The sequence below is a fragment of the Cibotium barometz genome, chromosome 62 (genome assembly GCF_041138505.1).
Source record: "Cibotium barometz isolate CiBa-2024 chromosome 62, ASM4113850v1, whole genome shotgun sequence".
NCBI classification, from domain to species: Eukaryota; Viridiplantae; Streptophyta; class Polypodiopsida; order Cyatheales; family Cibotiaceae; genus Cibotium; species Cibotium barometz.
The window spans coordinates 7,334,905-7,352,630 of NC_141107.1; positions in this window are offsets into that span (position 1 = coordinate 7,334,905).

Here is a 17,726-nt window from a genome sequence, read left to right on the forward strand (position 1 = left end):
TCAGACGGTCAACACCTGGCACACTCAGTGGATCTATGCCAACAAGCTGACTTGAATGATTGATAGATGGGTGGGGGTGGAATAGTGTTGTCTGTGTGACTAAAGCCACCCTTTATTCTTTTGCCACCCTTTATTCTTTTTGTTACCTGGGGATCACATCCTAATCTTGCCTTATGATCATTGGGCTATATCGTATCAAAGACCATGTCTACATTGGCATGTGTGGCTTGATAATTCAAAGAATGAGAATAATTTGATAGATATTTGTATCTACATATCGCAGTACATCTTTGTCTTCATCTTAGATGTCTGCTTCAACTTCGAACGACTCTTGCCTTGTAGCACCTGTGCACCATCATTTCGGATTTGATGATGAGGTTCTGTGGGTTTGGGATGTTAATTTTTCCTCTGGTTTATATTTACTGAGAAATTCATCCACCTTGTAGGGGTTTACAAGAAGGTCCCATCCATGTTCATTATGCTACTATTTGAGTTTAGAAAGGGTGTAGGCAGAATACTCCAGATTTCACACTCTTGCCTTCAGTTATTCTACTGCTTGTGACTTCATTATAATTCATATGTGTACCCCTTGGGCTCGAGGGTGGTCGGGTGGATGAGTTTATGCCTGATTTATGCATGTTTATGCATAACAATTATCTAGAGAGATCTTAGGGTTTTAACACCACCTTAACTTAAGTTTACCCAGATGTGTATCCATTTTGGAATTAAACAATAAGACCGGATCTCCTACATCAAAAAATTTTAATTTAGCATTTCTATCCACAAAAGCTTTCATCACTTTTGGATGACATCAGCATTCTAGTTACTTTGGATGACATCAGCATTCTAGTTACTTTGGAGTTTTTTTTCTCCCAATGCTAGCAACTGCTCCAGTCGATGTGTGTGATTCTTTTGGCGATAATCTATGAGTTATTTCCACCCTAAAATTAGGAATTATAAATTCCATTGGTACTACCACTTTCAAACCATAAACTAATGAGAAGGGAGTACTTCCAGTTACCACTTTATATGTTGTTCCGAATGCTTAGAGTGTTGAAGTAGCTCGTGCTTTTTCTTTGTCTTTGGACTTCTTTGCAAGTGGGGGAGTGATAGACTCTATTTCTTTTTTGCTTTGTAGGGACTAGGTACAGGTTTGTCCTTTAGTGGGTCTTTTCTTAACAAGGATATTCAAGGTTAGAAACACTCCAATAGCTATCTCAGTTTTAGCTTTTTCTTATGGCCCTTGGTTTTTGCAGACTTCTTAGTAATAGCTTGTGCCTCCTCTTTGACTCTGGGCTTCTTTTGCAGGTGGGGGAGTGATAAACCATGTTTCTTTTTTGCTTTATGAGGCCTATATATAAGCTTTCCCTATAGTGGTTCTTTCCATTAGGTAGCTATTGGAGTGCTTCTAGCCCTGAATAGATGATCCTTGTCAATAAAAGACCTCCACCGAAGTATTGGCCTCCCAATGGAAGTAACTTTCAAAGCTCTCTGTAGACCAGTTTTGCAAAGTTGCCTCAGCATCTTGCTCTTTATATGCTTTATAAATCTTGAGAAGAACCCCTATGTCTACTTTTATGAATCGGTTTTGGCTTATAAACAGAAACATATATGCACATTTCTTTTCCTAATGTGACTAAGTATGGCAATTTGACATCTATTCGGTGGCTTGGTTAGCTTTGTTGGGCCGAAAATTACTATTTGCTATACCTCTATAGCTTTTTGCTTTATTTGGGCATGTCCAACTCTTGGAAATCTTAATGAGGTATGGACTCCTTCCATGTTCAGCCTTAGAATTAACCTTTGCCCTCCTTACGACTTGGGATGGGGTCTTCATAACAAGCCTTTGTTGTACAGTCATAGGAGGCAAGAACCTAGAAACACCTTAGGTAATCCATCCCCCATGGATGGCCTTAGAATTACCCTTTGCCCTACTTGGCCTTGGATGGGATCTATGTGAAAATTCTTTGTTGTGTAGTCATCATAGGAGGCCATGGCCAGAAATACCTTAGGCAATCCATTCCCCATGGTAGCAAGCTGAAAAATTTGAGGAGTCCTACCTTGTGTTGGAGCTAACTATCTCATTGACATTACAATGTGATGGCACCATGACATAATAACCCTTGTGTTGGAGCTAACTATCTCATTGACATCCTCCAAAATCAACCCATTACAATGTGATGGCACCATGACATAATAACCCTTGTCAGCGTGCCCGTCTTTTACATGGAATTTCAATATCACTTACCCATTTACTCTTTCTAGTTCTTTAGCCTGAAAATATCCCACCTTGTTGGCTCTCACCTAGAAAGGGAGGTAGGGAGGAACTGCCTCCTTAAGTGTCGCTTTTGCAATCTTATGAGACCTGGTTGTGTCACCTATGGCAATCATCTTTTTGCACTCGGTGTCTTTACACTATCCTTATTTGCAATGGGCTTCATTTCCCCATCAATAAAAGGCAACCTTGTGTGTAGGCCTTCTTTCCAAAATTTGGTAGAGTTTATACTGTGGGGCTTACACCTTTTTAATGTTATAACGAGTAACTTGACTTGCATAAACCCTAAATTTTCTTAGCATAACCTCCAACCACAATAGATGTGGGAGCTATGCCAATGCGAGAGTCTATAACAAGAGAAGTGCCAAAGATCAAATACCTCAATAGACGATTGCAATTGGAACGCAGACTTATGATACAAATCAATGATTCCAATGCAAAGTATCGATTGTTGTAGGTCGTGATCATTGTAGGGACTTGTGCCAATGGTTTGTGTGATCAATTATAGTGTTGGGAGGTGATTTTAACAAACAGGGTCGTCCCAGTAGTAAAATGAAAACTACTTAAGCCTTCTACATTATATAAGCTTCTTAGTTGGATTGTCCACATGTCAATTACATCGTCAGCAATCCAAACTTGGAAGAACCAAACACGTGAATGATCTCGATATGCTAGATGATCTAAAATTGGGCGATCCAAATATGAGAGCAATCAAAAAATCCAATGATCCGATCCAAAAGACTTGACAATCCAAAAAATCCAATGATCCGATCCAAAAGACTTGACAATCCAAAAATGACCAAACGATCCGAGGATTGGGATCGACGATTTGAATTTATGCAACCTCTAATTTTTGGAAATGGTAGATTTTGGGATTAGCAATCCGATGGATGGCGATCTAAAAAGAGGTGATTAGGATCGGCTAAAGTTAAGATTGATGATCCAAATTAGGAAATTGGGAGGCAATCTAAAATTTTGTATCACCAAGATAGATTGGTGATCCAAAACTTGGCAGTTATGATTTTCCTTTTTGGGGTTTCTTCAGCCATTGTTGGGTGTTAGTGCAAGGGTCTCAACAATATCAAGTTGCCTAATGCATGTGTTTGAGTAATGTAGGCATAGGGATGCTCTTGAATGCATAAAACATACACTTCAATGGGGGGGTCGATGCACTTTTGACGGTGATATTTTTACCCTGGAGACTGTGGAAGAAAGGATTTTATCAACAAATGGATGATGGGTCATACACTAGGCCAAGTGAAGAAAGGTGTCCCTTCCATCCTCTTGCCAATGCCCCCATCTAGGAATGTACGTAAGAGGCTCTTGAGGTTTTTCTTAAATGTTGTGAGTGCCCTTGAGTGAGTGGGACTTACTTCTTCACTCCATCAACCTTGACCTTGACACGCCTATCACATCCGCACATAGGCACCCGCATAGGCAACTCGACTTGATAATTATGCTTGTCTCTCTAGCACAAGAAACTTGATTGCAAAAGACCTTGTGAATAACATAGTATGTTGTGCTTAGGTTTTATACTTGGGACCTTTTTGACCTTTTGTAACAACCCGATTCTTAACTCTTCTGCCTTTGGCACATTTGGGCTCCATTGACTTGACATTTCAGAAGGTTGTCCCCACCAGTCATTTCTTTTAGCTTTGTGTCGCTATTGGGTAAGTAATAACTTATTTAGTCTTGGGATTCGGCATATAGGTGATAACATCCTCTTTACAAATAAGGTTCTTCTCATATAAGGATTGAAGACTTAAGGGCCTTGGGCCATTTTGGCATGTAGGTGATAACATCCCCTTTACAAATAAGGTTTTTGCCCATATAAGAATTGAAGACTTAAGGGCCTTGGGGCCTTTTTGAGGTGAGGTTTTCTTGTCAACCGAAACCTCTGTTGGGATTTGAGGTATCTTCTTCATGCTGGAGGTTGAGGGGAGGTCCTAAATATATCTTTGGAGTTGTGTCCCTTTCTCCCTTAGTCCATAGTTCCTCTACCTTTGCCTTGCCTTTGTGTTGGTCCATTTAGGTACCCATGCCTACTTTGGCTCAACAAGTTTGTGTATTGGCTTTGAGCATGATATGATGATTTTTTATGTACTCTAGCTCCCATGTTTTGCTATTTGGTGTCCACATTATGTTGGCTTTATCTTTGGTACCCAAATTAAACTTTGGCCTTAATAGAATCCTTACGGGCATTGAGGGAGTGTTATACAATTATCCATCCTTGTGTGCCTAGATTATTCTTTAGTTTGGTGTTTCTCCGTCTCTTTGGGATCCATATTAGCTTCTCATATGTAATCTGCCATTGTAAGTTTGGTATACTAGCTTTTGAGATCTAGGAATTGCGCGATAACTTCATAGATGGTGGATGATGGTTTTGTAGTTTTGGTTTCTTGACCTTGGTTTTATAAGAAGTATCGAGTACATTAGCTAGAATAACTGAGACTTTTAATACCCATACTTGTCAAAGTTTACCCTTGAAGAAGTGGAGGCAATATGATTTGTTGTCCTTGCCTATTTTTATGTTTCTTTTGTGATTTGTCCTTGGTTTTAGCTTGGGATTCGGAGACTTTTTTTGCTTCCCTTTCTACAAGAAGAAAATTTATGGTTCTCTGCTCAAATTTGATGGTTGTGGTCCTTGTTCTCCGATCAATGTCGTAGTCATGTTTGGTAATCTACCCTCTTTTGAGGATGACTTCTTATAGTATAGTTCCTACAGCTATGATAAAGAAACTACCTTTCACATGGGATAAGAGTTTATGTGGAAATCAAGCTTTACAACACCTTTTCATTCATTGTATAGTCTAGAAATAGTTCTCGTCACTAGGTCCTTTATAGGACTACTTTGCCTAAGGAGATCCATGTCTTATAGGACATTAAGTTTCTCCCTGCTCCAATATTTAACAAAACAAGTCTGGCTATACCTTTGTGGATGTGGGAAAGTCCAAGGAAAGCCTTGCAAGCTTTACTTCTTCTTCACCCAATGTCTACTATAGCCATGTGGACATGTAAAATGCCTCATCGTCGCTATTTAGGTTTTTCCTCGCAAGCCTTAGTTTCTTGTCGAGCTTGTTTCTTCCTTTTGACTTATTTCTTTCTTGTTTCCTCAGCCAAATGGATGGCTTCAAGTTGTTCATGTCTATATAATTTTTAAAATTTACTCCTATTGAGGAATCCTTCCATTTAGATTCCAATGTTTCTATAAGGTCCCTCCCTCATCATATTTCATGACTTCAATCATTTTCTTTAACTATGCTCCTATGTTGTAAAAATTTGAAGATGTGAATTTTACCTCAGAAGCTGGTTAAAATTTTCTTAAGTTGCCCATTTCCTTGAGATATAAAATTACTTTTTAATTTTGAGACTCAGAGATATATGATAATAGATATTATATCATTTTTACAAGGTAATAGTGTGGTAAATAGATATTATATAAATTTTACAAGGTAACATTATGGTAAATATTTAGACAATATAACTTTTACTTAGAAAAATTCTTAAGCTATCCATTATTTGGAGTTATGCTAATAAATCTTAATTTCAAAAGTTGGATATGGCGCATTAGTAAGAAATTAAAAGAAAATTTCAAATTATTTTAGAAAATTAGAAACATATATATTTTTATTGATGAAATTTTGATCCCATGTAAGTGATTGTTCAGACACCTAGGTATGTCTACTAGATTGTAACCTTAGTTAATTGAACCTTAATAACAAGGGGCCTACTTGGGAAACCTACTCAAGGGGATTGCTTGCCTATCCCCCCTACCATGTGTTGTACAAATCTCCTTCTAGAAGGGACTAGATACCTCTCACCATATCCTTTCCTTCTGTAGCTATACCCACCCATATTCTTGTTGAATTTGGGTCAGATGAGTTGATTTTTTCAGACTTTGCTCTCCCTCTTATTGCTTAGTGCCTCCCACCACTACCTCCTCCACTCTCGAGTGATATTGGAGCAATTTCTGGAGCTAAAATGTTAACTCCCGCTCTCCCAAAGTCAAGCCAAGTATTTTGTAAGTAATTTTTAGTTTTTATCAGAATTTTAAATAATTAATCTTTTTTTAGGGATTAATTATGCTGCTAATGTGTTAAGCACATTGACTCTAACATTACTCCAAATGTGTGGCAACACTTTCAAGCTATATTTTTGTACCACATAATGCGCTTTATGTAAAATGATTATGAGAAATTCTCTAAGCTTACAACTTATGTAATGCTAAAAGATATTCAAACACCAAACATATGACCTGTGTAATGTCAATATTGTATACAATTAGACTAGACTAACTTATTGGGCTCTTAGACATTATTTGGGCAGCCGGGTTTTGTATAACTGAGTCGTGTATGTAAGACATTTTGACTAATGAGAAAAGATATAATGCAATTCTTACAATTGAGTTTGAGTCTTCTTGCTCTTCTAATTGAAGTTGCTTGTATGCTTTCTTTTCTTCTTTGTTGCATGCATGCTTAGGGATTATGTGGATGAGTGATGGTGCTGATGTATGTTCTCTTCTCCCTCCCTCTCCTTCCCTTGTCTACTCTCTCACTCTCACTCACCATAGCATCAAAGTAGAGGTTGATCTCTCTCTCTCTCTCTCTCTCTCTCTCTCTCTCTCTCTCTCTCTCTCTCTCTCTCTCTCTCTCTCTCTCTCTCTCTCTCTCTCTCTCTCTCTCTCTCTCTCTCTCTCTCTCTCTGTGTACTCCCCACCTATTTGCAAAGCTCCTTTGTGGTGGTGACAACAACGAAGGAGGCAAGGTTGAGGAACTTTGTTGTAGGTGGATAAACCAAAATAGTAATAGAAGATTTAACATCAAACATTATCGCAAAATTAAATAATAAAGAGTTTGCTTATACATACTGCAGATGAATTCAACATTGCACAAACAATGCAGAGAACAGAAAGTATACTCAAAGCTCTCCTTCTTGATTATTTATCCATACATTCAGGCATGATTACAATGAGTATAAATTGAAAAATTTGTTTGCTCTTTTGCGTAGCATGAATCAAGATTGTTTGCACTCTGTTTAGCATATTCTAGATAGTTACTCTGACCATGTAGTCAAGTAACGACACCTCTTCTTTGTGATCGACTTGGAGCCGAAGGAGATCCTTTGTTGACTTGGAGCCGAAGGAGATCCTTTGTTGACTGCAAAAGGTCGTGGCTTTGGAGCACATATTTTTTTATTTTGGATATTCTACCAAATACATGGTATGATAAAATGTTGTTATTCTTAATGAATGGATCATTTCTAGAAGGCATGAGCCGAGATCATCGGAAGATGCTGGCACTTTCGAAGCAGAACATTTTCAGTGGGGGCTAGGAAATTGTGTAAGATGGAAATTGATCAAATCTTGAGAATTGCAATGTGTTCCAGATCATAAGAAGATAGCAATGATAACAGAAGCCCATCAAGGAATCAGTGGAGGGCATTTTTCCAAAGAAATCACAAGCCAAAAGATATTCTAAGCTAGATTATGGTGGCAGATAGTGTTGAAAGATACGTGGCAATTCACTAAAGCCTTTGATTTCTACTAGAGATTAAGATAACCAAATGTAGCAGATAGAATGCTACACAATCCGGTGTTGCCTCTCGAACCATTTTAAAACTGGGGATTGGATTTTGTGGGTCCTTTCCACCACCAGCTCTCAAAGAACTAGCAACAAGTATATATTGGTAGTAGCCACTAATTATTGCACTAAATGGGCGGAAGCCAAGACTCTTAGAGATAACATAGCTGTATCCATAGAAAATTTCTTAATTGAAATGATTATGACCAGGTTTGGCAGCCCAATAGAATTAGTTAGTGATCAAGGTGGACATTTATTGAACCAGGTTTGGCAGCCCAATAGAATTAGTTAGTGATCAAGGTGGACATTTATTGAACCAAGTTATCCGGAGTCTAACTAAATATCACATGATTATTCATAAAAAGTCTACAATGTATTATCCATAAGCAATGGTCAGCAGGCTGAATCCAAGAATCAGGTATTACAACAAATCCTTAAGTAGATTGTGAATGAGAATAGAACAAAATGGGATAAAAAATAGGGGCATTGATTTTTTAATGACCTTTGAATTAGAGATATTGATATGGAAAGAACCCCCTCCTTGAAGTCATAGCCATAAGGAAAGAGCAACTACAAAGAACGTGAAGGCCAATCTACAACCTAGGCAACCACCTAAGGATGGTACAAGGACCAAGTGAGTCTGAAAGATTGCCTCCAATGTTGCAATTCACGGGAATGGTCCCCAAATGCAAAACAAATTTCCAAATGGACGTTTTGTTGAATGGACGTGAGGGATGTAATTGCCAACAGTGCTACTTCAGAGAGCTTGAGCTTAACTGCTAGTGGATAACTAGACATCTAAGCTAGATATATCAAGGTGATCCAACACTTTGCAGCATAACTTTCCTAGGTATAAACAATTCAAGCATAGAGGATTTCAGAGAATGCACAACAAATACCTATTATACAAGTGCAAATCAGATTAAGGGAGGCCCAATTCTATGAGACTTTGGAATCTAAAGAGGCATTAATAACATAGTTCATTGACCAACCAATTGATCCCTCATAAAAAAAGACAAGTCCATTGGGCACTTTATAGAAAGAGAAAGAATATTCCCTTCAAGCTTTGTAAGAGCAACAAGCAAAGGTTAGCATCCTTGAGGCTAGGTATTAATGCCATATATGTAGAAAAATTTAACAAGAGGGATGCCATTATTAAAATCCTAGTAGCATCTTGCCAAGGAGAGTGCCCAAGTGCCTATGAGCTTGGACTCTACCAAGTCGATTGGCGCCAATGTAAAAAAGGATTAGTTTTACAGAGCAGGTGCCATGGTAAACATAATTATGGATCATGCAAAGACTTGATTCACGAGGAAAGCCTTACAGAGCCATGCAACATATAAGCATCCCACATGTGGATTCATGATGAAGGCTTTGCAAACATGTGGACAACATATAAAGCACTACATCCCATTATCTCAAACTACCATAACTTGTGTGCCATATTAAAAAACCCATGTGCAAGATTGATGCCGAGCCGATTATACTAAATGTAGATCAATTTGCACAATGGATACCATGGTAGATATAATAATGGATCATGCAAAGACCTGGATTTAGGAGGAAGGCCTTTCAAACATATAAAGCACAATAGGTGCCATGGTAGATATAATTATGGATCATGCAAAGACCTAGATTCAGGAGGAAGGCCTTTCAAACATATAAAGCAACTTACAACCCAATTAGCGTGGTAGGAAGGCCTTTCAAACATATAAAGCAACTTACAACCCAATTAGCGTGGTAATCCTTACGATCATATTGTGGCCTAAATCAAAGAGCACAAAGTGACCAATGTTCTATTTTTTACTACACTCTAAGTTGCCTACCTGACTTTTGACAAAATGGCAAGGGATGAGGCCCTATATTTTATTGATAACATAGAGAGGCAAGACTATCTGGACAAACATAGACATTTGTGAGGATCAAGCTTTGGAGGGCCCAAAGGACCCAATGAGGATCCTAGCAAGGATATAGAGGATGTTAACAAGGATGTTGAAGAAGGGGATAAAGAGCCACCGCCCTCGAGCACTCACATATGAAAAACAAAAAAAAAGCCTCCCACCATGTGTAAAAGTCAGAGAAAGCAGACAAATAAGTGTTAAAAGAAAGCAGTGTGTTGGAGTTTTCATCAAAAGGAGCTTCTACATAGGCCCACCTTTTGCCCAATGCCCACCTATAATATACACAAGATCTACAATTTAATAATTTCTTTTTGCATGGGTAGAAGGGATCTTACATTCTCCCCCACTTAAGCATCGAGATGTCCTCATCTCGGGAAATGGGGATAATCTTTGGCCAGATCCTCTTCTTTTTCTCAAGTTGTATCTTCAACAAGGAAAAATTCTCATTAAACTAAGCACTCTCTCAAAATTCTGTTTTGTAAAGGTTTTTCATAAATATCCAAGATCTCTTCATGTTTCAATTCCACATTTAGCACGTAAAGCTAATAGTAGCGTTGATCGCTACAAGGCAAGGTTTGTTTTCCAAACGGTTATGGTACCAGTACAGGTTATGTTTTGGTCAATGAATGTTTCGGGGACTAAGATTTCAAAGTCTTCTTGTAAAAGGGGTGGATCATCTAGAACAAGATAAACTGGAAGAGTTCCCTTAAATGGGCGTAGGAAATTGATATGAAAAGAGTTGTGTATATGCCAATGAGATGGAATTTCTAATGGGAAAGCATTGTCATTAATTTTCTCAAGAATCTTAAATGGCCAATAAGATCATGGAGCGAGTTTAAGTTTGGGGTGTTTTTTAACGCACTCGAGTCTATGTTTCTCAATTCGTTAACCAAACATAATTATTTTCTTAAAATTGCATAGGTGTTTAGTAGATTGAGTGACTTTTGCTAAGATCTGGGTATGGTCCCCACCATGAGCAATATTATCAATACTAGAACCTATGTTCTAATCCTAGAGGCTGGGATAGGTAACTTTTTACCATAGATGATTTCAAAGGAGGCTTTCTCTCTGGTAGAATGGGTGGTATTGTTATAAGCAAATTGCAAGATATACAAATGCTCATCCCAATTAGAGGGTAAAGTAATGGTATAAGATTGTAGAAGATTTCAAAGGAGGCTTTCCCTGTGGTAGAATGGGTGGTATTGTTATAAGCAAATTGCAAGATATACAAATGGTCATCCCAATTAGAGGGTAAAGTAATGGTATAAGATTGTAGAAGATTCATGATAGTTCTATTAGTAGCCTCGGCTCTCAAGATGGAAAGCAGAGTCTCTGTCACAAACAATGAGTCTAGGAAAACCATGATGAGTGAAAACAATTTTAATAAACAACTTAGCAGCAAGTGGAGAAATCAATCTTTTCTTACGTGTGGAACAAAATCTGCTTGTTTGCTAAATCTATCTACTATGATCCAGATCATATCATTATGTGACAAAGTAGTAGGCAATCCCATAATGAAATCCATTGAAATTTCTTCCCATGGACCATTTGGAATTGGCAAGGGCATTAAAAGACAGTATGGTTTTCCATGATGACACTTAACATGTTGACAAACAATATAAGTGGAAACAAAATTTGCTAGATCCTTTTTCATGTTAGGCCAATAGAAGTTTTCTTTATAAGTAAGAGTATGCCACGATGTCCTATATAAGGTGGTGCATGCATTTGTTATAAAACAAGTTCTCTATAGGGTGCAATAATGCATAACCTTTTTTCAAATAATAGAAAACCATTAACACAAGAGTAACTATTAAAAGGCAAGTAGTTATTATGCATAAGTGCGCTCCAAGCATTTGAAAAATCAAGATCATGTGCATAAGTACATGTAAATAATAGAAATGTTATTTATTGATGGTCTATGACTCAAAGCATTAGAGACAACATTAGTACGACCTGCTTTGATATTAAATCATAGGGTGAAAGTTTTGAACAAATGAGGCCCATTTAATACAACGGTCATAGATCAAGGGCTGACTAAGAAGGTGTCTAATTCTTTGTTGGTTAATCTTTATCAAGAATTATAAACCCATGAGGTAGTGTTTCCATGTGTGAAGAGCATGTACTATGGCAAAGTTCCTTATCATAGGTAATGTAATTAAGCTCAGAGGATTTTAACTTTCTACTTTTCAAATGCCAAGGGATGGTCATGCTCCTATACCGGATCCACTAGCATCAGTGAAAACTACGAAAAAGGGTCTAGCAAAATCAGGTAGCTTGAAGACCAGGGTATGAGTCAAAGTATGTTTGAGATGATCAAAAGACTTTTGTTAGTTGTCTCCAACGGGGAACAGTTTGCTTTTTTAGTAATAAAGTCAAAGGTAAGGCAAGGAGATAAAAATTTTGCATAAATTTCCTATAAAAGCCAGAGAGTCCTAGAAAAGATCTCACGTCAAGGATATTAGGAATGGGCCAGTCTCTCATCAACGGAAACAATATGTCCAAGATATTTAATTTTAATTTCAAAGAAATAACTTTTGTCAGAGTTTGCATAACATTGGTTCTCTTTTAGAAGTATGAAAACAATTCTTAAATGATCCTCATCTTCTTTTTCACAGCAACCAAAAACAAGAATGTTATCAAAAAAGACAATTATAAAATCTTGGTGATTTAAGAAGATTCTATTCATCATGCAAACATATGTAGTTGGTGCATTCGATGCAGTGTATATTGAGATATAGCGTCACAATCATGCCAAGAAAACTTGCTCCATACATGATGTGCTTGTAGATGAAACTGGGGTGGCAAAAAACACTCCTTGACTTTGTCTTGGAAATCAACCCAAGTGGTTGGGTTGTCAGCAGCATGACGTAATACATTCCACCATAAAAATGCCTTATCCACTAGTGGTTAGTTTGTTAGCAACATAACATAATACAATCCACCATAAAGATGCCTTATCCACCATGTGATTAGTAACATATTTGATCTTATCCTTTTATGAGAAAATTTCATCCGTAAAATAATCATCAAATTGGCTTAACCATGAAAGAATAGAGTAGCTTTGAGAATTTTGGCAATGTGGTCATCCTCTTGAGAATCCTTGGCCTGAGTGCACTTCTCGTGCATATGCATGCCTCGTCATTTCTTTTCTTCCAATTCAAGTTGGATTAAGAAAGCGTTTGATTGAGCATTGGCTCAGGAAGTGGGAGTTGCTGAAGCTATGAGTGTTGTCAATATGCAAATCATCATCACTTGAAGAAAGATTCATTGTGAAATTTGTTGATGAAATTGGAGATTTGCTACCTCAGTTGCACAATGCAAATCACGATCGGGTTGATCAAAATGACGACGTGTGGCACCAAATGTAGGTAGAGGTTCACCTTGATTTGTATAAGCCAAAGAAGAAAGATAACGACCAAGCTGCTTCGTTGTGTTGTTTGACTACAACAAAATAATGATTTGTAGGCATTTTAGAGGATTCACAAGGGTTCGCTAGATGCCAAAATTGATAATGGAGAGGTTGACACTCACACAAGAACACTAATTGTGAGCCTTGTAAACTGCACATGAACTGAGCTCAAATTTGATGAAAAAGTTGAGATTTTTTTGGGGGGATTTATTGGAATTTTATTTTTTTTTGGTAATTTGGGAAATTTTTACATTTTTAGGGTTTTCGGGCTTAAATGGTTTTTAGAAAATAGATAATAAGGCTGGAAATTTTAATAAAAATATGGATAAATTGTTGAAACTCTCAAGGAAACTATGGATTTTTTCAACATGCAATTTGAAAAAAACTGAGCATAATAAATTTTATGGCCTTTTTAAAGCTTGTATTGTGCAAGCTTCAAAATCATGTTTTTTCACAAAAATGAATTTGTGAAAAGAAGGGAGTCTATTTGGAGTCGCCTATAGCTATTGATTGTTGTTGTAGAGGGTGAAATTGAACTTTTGATCATGTTTGAGCAAATTTAAAGCCTCCTATGCTTGCAAAACACATCTATCGTGTTGCGCAATTAAGAAGAGGATTAGTGTCGAGAAAGATGGTTTTGGATTTTTGAAACCATAAATGGTTTTCCACCTCATATGGACCTTTGGACAATAACCAATGTATAAAATTACCGCTAGTTTCCAAGGCTTGATTAAGACCTTTGATTTGGCCTTTCTCCCTTCAATTTCTTTACCTCCTTGTTCACCATACTAGTCCTTCATTGTTTCAAGATTTGGACTTGTCCTTGGCTCTGATTACCACTGTTGCAAGAGGATGATGGTCCTCTTACACAAAAATAATTAAAATAATTCCCATCTCTCTCTCTCTCTCTCTCTCTCTCTCTCTCTCTCTCTCTCTCTCTCTCATTGCTTGTTCAAAATCATAGCATAAAAATATATCCAACTTGCTAGAATACACAAAGAATAAAAATGTATCCAACATGCATGACACCAAATGGGTTAAATCTCCCTCACTTTCTTGACAGCTCACGCTTTCGAGCAAGTGTATTTAGATATCTTTTTGCATTACTTGTGAGCCAAAAATAATTTTTATACTCCACTTTGGGCCTTGGTCTTAAAAATAGAAAAGTCTAAGCTTTTATGCATGAACATTACTATAACTTTAAGTAAATTGATCCATGAACCTACTAAGGTAAATAAATCATATGAACAAATGTGCTTGGCCGCCATTGGCTACAAAATAATGATGGCCATAAATCTAAAATAATAATGGCCACAAATCTACTACAAAAATATAATATTATAAAAAATGTGCACATATGTGCAACCCTCTTCGAGTCGCCTGCACTAGCCTTTCCACTACTGATCTGTTATTAAAAACACATGCCAAATATTATATCCAGTGACTATCTACCCAACACAGTGTAACCAGTACCTTGCGGTAAGTCACTAAAACCATGTAGTAAATAATAAAAAATAAATATCCATGATAAATTAAACACATCACAAAAATACCATTTTCAATAATTTGAATAGTTTTCATCTACATAATGGTTGTATATGCACAAGTAAGCCATCTCTCTTTGCAGGGAAAGCTCTCAAACAACATTTGTATTTTGTTATGTACTTATATATTTTAAGGGTTTATACATGAATTACATGCTAATGTTAATATATTTCTTAAAGCACTTATAATACTTAATTTTGATATATTTTTTAAAGGAAACACTTATAATATTTAATTTTGAAGTTAAACCAATGTTATGATTCTAGAATGGTCATGATATAAATACAAATGGTTTTTGAGCAATGATACAATTCACACATGATATGGTACTCACATATGGCAAAGATGCACATGCAAAACACTTTTAAAGCCTTATAAGTGCTCCAAGGTTTTAGCTAATGTATGCCTTTGACATTTTAGGAAAAGTCGACATCCTTTGAACTATTTAATCTTGCAGCCTTCATTGGATGGGAAACAAAGGTGTTTTGAGTCACAAGAAAATGTTTTGGGGATTATGAGATAATAAATTAAGTGTGATGCATTGGGGAATGGATGGTTGCATGGTAAGAAAGGAGTGACTTTACTTAAACATAAAAATACTCAAGACAAACTCTACACTGATCTTTGACTTCTTAAGCCTTTTGTTTTTTATTTGTGGTAGTGGTCCATTGTGAACATCTAAAAAATGAACAATCTTGCTTACTAAGTCTATAGTAGTTTAATTTTGAAGTTAAACCAATGTTATGATTCTAGAATGGTCATGATATAAATACAAATGGTTTTTGAGCAATGATACAATTCACACATGATATGGTACTCACATATGGCAAAGATGCACATGCAAAACACTTTTAAAGCCTTATAAGTGCTCCAAGGTTTTAGCTAATGTATGCCTTTGACATTTTAGGAAAAGTCGACATCCTTTGAACTATTTAATCTTGCAGCCTTGATTGGATGGGAAACAAAGGTGTTTTGAGTCACAAGAAAATGTTTTGGGGATTATGAGATAATAAATTAAGTGTGATGCATTGGGGAATGGATGGTTGCATGGTAAGAAAGGAGTGACTTTACTTAAACATAAAAATACTCAAGACAAACTCTACACTGATCTTTGACTTCTTAAGCCTTTTGTTTTTTATTTGTGGTAGTGGTCCATTGTGAACATCTAAAAAATGAACAATCTTGCTTATCTAAGTCTATAGTAGTTTAATTTTGAAGTTAAACCAATGTTATGATTCTAGAATGGTCATGATATAAATACAAATGGTTTTTGAGCAATGATACAATTCACACATGATATGGTACTCACATATGGCAAAGATGCACATGCAAAACACTTTTAAAGCCTTATAAGTGCTCCAAGGTTTTAGCTAATGTATGCCTTTGACATTTTAGGAAAAGTGGACATCCTTTGAACTATTTAATCTTGCAGCCTTGATTGGATGGGAAACAAAGGTGTTTTGAGTCACAAGAAAATGTTTTGGGGATTATGAGATAATAAATTAAGTGTGATGCATTGGGGAATGGATGGTTGCATGGTAAGAAAGGAGTGACTTTACTTAAACATAAAAATACTCAAGACAAACTCTACACTGATCTTTGACTTCTTAAGCCTTTTGTTTTTTATTTGTGGTAGTGGTCCATTGTGAACATCTAAAAAATGAACAATCTTGCTTATCTAAGTCTATAGTCGTACATGTAGAATGTGACCAATTTATGGGGCAACTTGTGAAATCAATGTTGTTTTTAAAAATAAAAATTACTTTGCAACATCTACTCAAGTTATTCAAAGTTATGTCAATGTTGTGAAATCAATGTTGTTTTCAAAAATAAAAATTACTTTGCAGCATTTACTCAAGTTATGTCACCACGAGCAAAGTCAAAGCTAGGAGTTTCAATCAACATATGTGATGATCAATCAATATCATTCCATTAATACTCGTGAAAGCATAACGTGAAACAATTACATTAACAAAACATGCCATGTCCACAAGAAAAACCATATATTTTCTATAGAAAAATCATACAATTTCCATGGCCTAGAGAAAGAGACGATATGCCAAATATAAGCTAGAAAAAGAGATATTGAAACTCCTTTCCACCCATGGATGATTCTCACAAATAATAGCTAGAGAATATTCATACGAGCAAAGTCATGTAAGTTGAATCTTTAAAAATCATTAATTCTTTTTCCTATCTCTATTCTGTACTTATTAAGGTGACATCCAGGGTTTAGTGGAAAAGGGGGATGCCATTAAGGTCAACATCAAGGGCTTAGCTAAGAAGTGGAGTTTCTTTTTTCAAAGGTACAATTGAGGGCATTTAAGGTACACCAAGGGCATTTAAGGTACACCAAGGGCTTAAGCACTTGATATGATTAAGGTAGTAGTATTTAAGGCTAGTAAAAGTAAAGGTAAATGTTGAAGGCATAATAAGGAGAAAGTGATTAGAGGGAAGGGGCTAACTAAGGTTAAAATCAAGGGGCCAAATTGTAAAAGTGAAAAGGGATCTTGGGAAGATTGAGTTGGAAAGGCAAAGATTTCATTAAAGCAAGAAGATTGCGAGCTTACAAGATAATGCTTGGGATTTTTGGCCAGGTCTTACATCATTCTCACTATGGTGGGTTGATGAGGAAATAATGATTATAGAAAAGCAAATTCTTATAATTTTATCCAACTATAAATACATCTTCTAAGTTGTAAGTTTATTTTGAGATAGATCTAGGTTAAATTGGACTCACTACTTTTCCATGAACCAAGGGGGTGCCATTTAGACTAGATACTCATAAGTCCCTGTGTGAAGCATGTGCGAGGCTTCGATGGGCAAGATTACTCATCCAAGAGTCACGAGTGATCAAGGGTGCAACTGAGTTTGTGTTAGGAAGGTTAGATTAGAAAGAAGGGTTCTAGAAGGGATGGGCTTGTTTTTAGTCTCTAGCGTACTCAACTTTTGAAAAATCCGCGTGAGATGAGAAGGGAAAATGCCACCTCTAATTTTTCAAAAAATAGTAGGTAATT